We start from the raw sequence: 6690 nt of genomic DNA, 5'->3' as shown, positions 1-6690 counted from the left end.
ATTAGGAGGTGTGCCTTGTTGAGGTAGGTATTATTCTGTTGGAGGAAGTGCTTCACTAAGGGGTGGGCTTTAAGGTCTCAGAAGCTGTCTGCCTGGATGCTACCATGCTTCCCGACGTGATGATAATGGACTAAACTTCTTAACTGTAAGCCAGCCCCAATTAAATGGTTTTCTTCATAAGAGTTGCTGTGGTCATGGTTTCTCTTCACAGCAGTAAAACTCAAACAAAGAAACCTTATGTAGTGGTTGAGCCCCGGCTCTGTCATATCCTTGAAATATAAACGAGAGCACACTGCTGTGAGCCTTGAATTCCCTCTTGTAAAACAAACATAAGGTATCTACTTCAGACAGTTCACTGCAGATCTCAGTGAGGTTCATAGCTAATGCTACACAAATTTAAGGTCAATTGTTAAACATATTTGGTTTCCTATATACTTTTCCTAAGTTATTTAAGCTAATCTAACCTTACCGAAGAGAAAGAACTATTTAACCTGGCTTTACCTCCTCCTTGTTTGGGGGTGTGGCTGGAGCCGTAGACCTCCACTGCCAGATACATGTACATCGGGTTGACGCTTTGTGTTTTAGCAGAGGCTGGGAAAATGTCTAACTACTTAACATCTGCATGAATCATAGCCATTGACCCACCCACAAAAAACCTAATCATACAGATCTTAAGTTTAATGTCTTGAAGACCTGATGTGGTTAATTTTGGCCAGAATAACATTATCTCCAAATCATGCTACAATAGGGCCACTGGGAATCTTCTTTGAAATAGAAGATGTTCTAGGAAATTATGCACATGCGCATTAGAGTAAACATTAGCAGATGACAGCTCTCTTCGTGTCCCATGAATTTTGTCATCTATAATCACTGCCAAATAATTGTTCAAAATGACACAATCACTTTGAAAACCAAAGTCTAGCTCTGCCAGCCTTAATGGGAAACCTACCCCTCTAAGGCTAGTCCACCTATCCCTCTAAGGCTAGACCACCTATCCCTCTAAGGCTAGACCACATATAATTGAGGGGAACCCACCCAATTCCATATTAGTCCCATCGTTTACACAGGATTCAGGAGTCTATTCTGGCCACAAGCACATCGGATTTAGAGATTTCTTCTAATCTCTGATGAGAGTTTACACACTAGTCTCCATTAGGATTTGGCCCTGCATTTAATCATGACAACAAATTAAATAATTCATTTCATCTTTGCATAATTTCCCTAACAGTAAATTAGTAAATGATTCAATCAAAGCACAATCATATAATTTTGATAAAGGCTATTATAAACAGCATTGTTATAAATGTTTCAAAATTTTATTTATAAATTGGATTCACGTTGCCTGGTTCTTGGGTTACTGACATGTGATCACTCAGAGAGAAATAAACAAAAACAAATATTTTAAACATCTTTATTTCAACAAATTATGCCAAATCTTAATACACATTTTGTTCCAGAACCTGAAGAATTTTTAATGAAGTCTATAATCTTTACTAGTAGCCAAGAACTGAGATTCTTGCCTTTCCAGTTCCTTTTAAAATGCGAGGTCCGCAAACATGAAATTTTCACTTTTACTTTTCAATCTTGAACTGACATTTCAATCCGGGAGGGGAAGAAGGTGCAAAGACACCAAACACCTGAAGGTACCCCAAAGTGAAATCACACTGCTAAGAGCAGAAAGCATCCTACAGGGTCCAGGAATCTCTCCCCTTCGCATCCCGGCTGCGAATTCGTCCCCGCAGCGCCTCCTGCCGGTCGGAAGCACGGACGCCGGGAGGGCAGCTCGCTGTCGAGGGCGGAGGCCAGGGACAGGCGAGCGGTCTCGGCAGCGCCACCACGGCCGCGAGCGCGCGTGGGAGCGTGGGCCGCAGCTCTAGGAAGGGGAGAGCGGGCCTCAGCTCGCGCCTGCGCCCGGAGTCGCCCGGCTCCGCGCCGGCTGTCACGTCTCACCCGGCCGCCCGCACCCCCATCCTGCCCGCCTCCCGCAGCGTGCTCCACTCTCCGCTTCCCGCCCGCCTCTGTCGGCCTCCCTCTCCCCACCCTCCGCGACCGCACGCGGGAGTGCGGCCGTCGAGGCGCTGAGTCCGGGGCTAGCTGGTGGAAGAGCCGCGGACTCACACGAGGGTGGGTGCGGCTGAGAGGTTTGGGGTCATGGGAGAGCGGTGTTGGGGGCTTGTGAGACTTTCCTAGGAGAGACCCTGTAGCCTTCTCTGTTCCTGCCCACTCTCCTGCACCCCCCCCCACTCTGACTTTTGCACCCCACCCCACACCTCTACCCAGTCCTCTGCCTTGCCTTTCTCCCTGCCCACCCCCGCCCCCGCCTCCGCCCCCGCCCCCTCTTCTTGGCGCTGTTTCTCCTCCAACCTCTCCATTTCATCCTTCTGGTCCCCACCCTTTCTAACCTTCACTGCTTGATTGCTTTCACCCCTCTCTCTGCATCCCAAAGTTCTCCACTTGCATTTGTTTAAGTGGTCACCTTCGAACCTAATTATTTCTTAGTTCCCGTGAAATAAGATATCTCAAGCCTAAGGCTAATTTCATCCTATACCCTGTTCAGTACAGAATAGCTTCAGGTATACTAGAGTATACATAAGTACCGAGTGGACACTCAAAAGAATCTCCACACCAAGTGTTCTACTTGGGTCGAGAGGAAGTCCTTTCGCTAGGTTTGTTGGTTTTAAGAGAAGGCCATCCACTCGTTAGGAAGGTCAAAGTGTGTGGGCCTACCTGGTACCAGCGGCATTCAGGGGCACGCAGGAACAGGTGTCGTAGCAGGGTGGGCAGGCTACAGACTGGCCACAAGCCAGGCTAGTGGAGAATTCAGCACAATTCCAGACCTGCGTGCTGATGGTCCAAAGCCTGATCTGTGCATCTGTAGCTCCAAAGCTCCAGAGCTGTGAAGTGGCTCCCCTGCTAATCGCATCGAGCCATTTCGTAGCCCTCTGCTGTGCTCAGCCTGCACTCAAAGACGACCAGTGGATCGAACCAGCCACAGTCTGAGGTCCATTGGCAACTTCTGCCACTCATATCAGGGACCACGTCCGAGCCCTAACCACAGACGGTCATGATTCTCTTTCTGCTCTTGGGAGGTAGTTACAGATACAGGTAATTAAGTTGTACCTGCTATTATATGTCCTTGCATAGACAATGCACTGGTTGAAGGCTAATTAGCTGAGAGTTTCTAAGAAGGTTACAAGCACCAGAACTTGGTAGTATTTGGAGTAAAAAATTCACAATCCTTTCTCTCAGCTAAGAGAGTTTAAGCAAGTTACTAGCTTTCCTCATGTACCAGTTGGATAAGCGAAAATCTTTTCTTGTTTGGAGGTCTTTTCTCAAAGCAGGAACGCTTACTAGCTACAAGATTTTACTAACTTGATTGTGTTGTTTCCCCTTTTTTCTTTTTAATTCTTTAAAATCTCTACACATTCAGAAAGAAATTTAAGAAATAATTTAAGTAAAACACTAAGAGATGTCCTGGAAAATGGGGAAAAGAAAGTAGATATCAATCAATAGCATAAAAAGAGCCTTCTTAATGACATAAGTCAGAACCCTTAATTCAAGTTTATGCAGGAATGTGGCACTCAGGTTTGCAGGCGGCAGGAACCCTGCTCATTTGGTCAGTTCCAATCACACTGTCTTATATCCCTAGACTGCCCCCAGTCTCCTTTCAGTGACCGGAAGAAAAGTAGATAAGAAAGCCCAGAGAGAAATGGGTCGCCACTGTAACTCAGAGCTCCACTGTTCCTTTAGCTTCATAGGTGTAGACACCATTATCAAAAGTTTTAAAATAGTTAACTAACTCTGTGTTATGCAGCTCCTATGTGATCAAGTGCTCGCACTGTGGCGGGGTGTGGGACACACTATATGGGATAGACTTTGATATTGAGTTTAAGAACCGATGAAAATGAATAGTGTGGAAAGTGTTTTCACACAGCAATGCATGAGTGTCATGAGAACCTAGCATGGGGACCAAGGGAAAGTTCTTCACAGGAGTGACCCTTAAGTGAGCTTTAAAGAAAGAAATGAAAGGCAGGCAGTTGGAGGCAGAGGAAAACCCACAGTGTGCAGAAAGGCCCAAGACTAGAACCAGCTTCCTTAGGAGAAGTGCTAGCAATCCCCTAAAGCATAAACAAATGAGCAAGCATGGTGGGAAGTGGGTGAATAGAAGCTGGGAGAAACTGGCTGGGTCTGATGGACAAATTGGAACTTTGTCTGAAGGCTGAGGAGAACCCTTGGAAGATTTTATGTGGGAAACACATGACTTGCTTTGCTTTTTAGAAAGAACATTTTTGACAACGATATTGAGGGCATGTAGGAAGGCTGGCTGGATTATAGGGAAAACCAGTTAGAAGATTATTGCAATGGTGCCTGATAGAAGTGATGAGAGTCTGAAGGTTGGGTGGAGATAGTGGCTATGGAAATGAAATTCAGAGATTACAAGGGAAGCGGGAGGGACTGACACCAGAGATAAGAAAGAGACCTGCTGACTGATGGAACAAGAGCTGGGTACGGATGAGTGGAGAAAGATTCCCAGGCTTAGGTATTTGGACACTCAGAGGTGCCACTTACTGAGAGAGGAGCTGGTACTGGAACCAAAGAACAGCACGCTGTCTTGCTTAGTTTGGAACATACACTTCGGTGTGTCTGTAAGACATGCAAGTAGAGAGGCCAGAAGAATGGACAATTACAGGATCAACAGGATCTGAGCTCAGGAACATTGAAACCATCAACGTAGTCAAGAATGTTAAATAGCCAGGCATAGTGGTGTGTACCTTTAATCCCATTACTTGAGAGAAAGGGGCAGGCAGATTTCTGTGGGTTTAAGAACAGCCTAGTCTACAGAGTGAGTTTCAGGAAAGTCAAGGCTATGAAGAGAGACCTTGTCTCAAAAATCCAAAGGAGGAAAAAGAATATTAATGAACAGGTATAAAGGGGCCTGGGAGATGGTTCAGTTGGAAAAATGGGTACTTTTCAAGCATGGATTCCATGCGCTAGGTATGGTCATGTGCACTGGCAAACCGTGACAAATGGATTCTTGGAACTTGCTGGTCACCCAGGCTACATCAGATGAACTCCAGGGTCAGTGAGACACCCTGACTCAAAATGGGACAGCGGCTAAGGAAGACGTCTGACTTTCTGACTTTGATCTACACACACACACACACACACATACACACACACACACCCGCCATACACCCAAAGAGCAAATCTAATAGACTATCAAAGGCAAAAGGACCTTTGAAAAACATTAAGAAACAATGGCCATGACGATAGAAAAAAAAATATGAACAAGCATCATATAGGAGATACAGATTATACGCTAACCAATGGCTTGCCCTGCCCCAATGATGGACATAGGATTTATGATCTTGAGCTGCTAAGTGCATGCTCTATAACTGGACCTACACCCCTCCCCCACCTACATACACATTATTCATGGAGTCCCCCATGTTCTTAAAATCTATCCTATAAGGTCAATGATTTCAAGTGGAAAACTGTGGTTCTAAAACATTAATTCGACCAGGGGCTAAGAGTCAGGCGAAACCTCCCAGGGACTATGGTATGTGCACAAGTGCTTGATCACTCTGAGCCTCAGTTTCATGTTCTGCAAAGTGGGAATTGATAGAACCTCCTTTTGAGGATTGTTGTATGGATTACATGGAACTGAATGACTGGTGATTATCCTTAGTAATGATCATACCTACCGATAACTACAATTTTTAAATGTCGGTTCTAATTTAATGCATGTATAACTGTGTGTATGAATGTATGACATATATGTACAGCCTGAGGAGGTCAGAGGAGGGTGTCAAAGTTACAGGTGGTTGTGAGCCACCTGACATGGAGCTAGTAACAGAACTCGGGTCCTCTGCAGAACAGTGAATGCTCTTGGCGACTGAGCCATTTCTCTAACTTCTGTTTGGCACTGACTTTTTAAAAGATGGTACTAGCATGATTGGCCCTAGGGTTTTGAGCATGCTGCTCAAGTGCTCTAACAATGTTTCCCCTTTTGCTTTATGACACAGGTCTTACAAACTTGCCAGGCTGGCCTTGAACTTGTAGTTCTCCTGCCTTAGCTTCATGAGTAGCTGTAATTTGAGGCTTGCTGCTGGACCGAGCAACTAGGATTTTAAAGCAAATGCAATTGTGTTTCTGTAACATATTCCACATGATCTTGTAAGATGTATACATGTCTGTGTATATTAAATATGTATTAAAGTGGCTGCAATACAAGCCTTGCCTGGTGGCACATGCCTTTAATCCCAGCACTTGAGAGGCAGAAGTAAGCAGGTCTCTGTGTGCAAGGCCAGATTGGCCTACAAAGCTAGTTCTAAGATAGCCAGGACCATACAGAGAAACCCTATCTGAAAAAAAAGCTACGAAGTGAAGCAAATGAATATACACGCATCATCCAGCATCTTACTCATTTTCTGCCACACCTGCAGCTGTAATCTATATATTTTGAAAAAAAATTGAACAGAAAGCTACTGTTAATGTCCTTAAGATATACATTAGGGTTTTTGTTTTGTTTTGTTTTTTGGGGCTTTTTGTTGGTTTTGTTTTCTAAGATTATCAAATACAGTGCAAGGGAGTGGGCTAGGCAGGGGAGTGGGCTAGGCAGGGGAGTGCACTAGGCAGGGGAGTGGGCTAGGCAGGGGAGTGGGCTAGGCAGGGGAGTGGGCTAGGCAG

The sequence above is a fragment of the Grammomys surdaster genome, unplaced genomic scaffold (assembly GCF_004785775.1).
Source record: "Grammomys surdaster isolate TR1022 unplaced genomic scaffold, NIH_TR_1.0 63, whole genome shotgun sequence".
NCBI classification, from domain to species: domain Eukaryota; kingdom Metazoa; phylum Chordata; class Mammalia; order Rodentia; family Muridae; genus Grammomys; species Grammomys surdaster.
The sequence above is the reverse complement of the archived record's forward strand: the minus strand, read 5'-3'. Positions refer to the sequence as shown.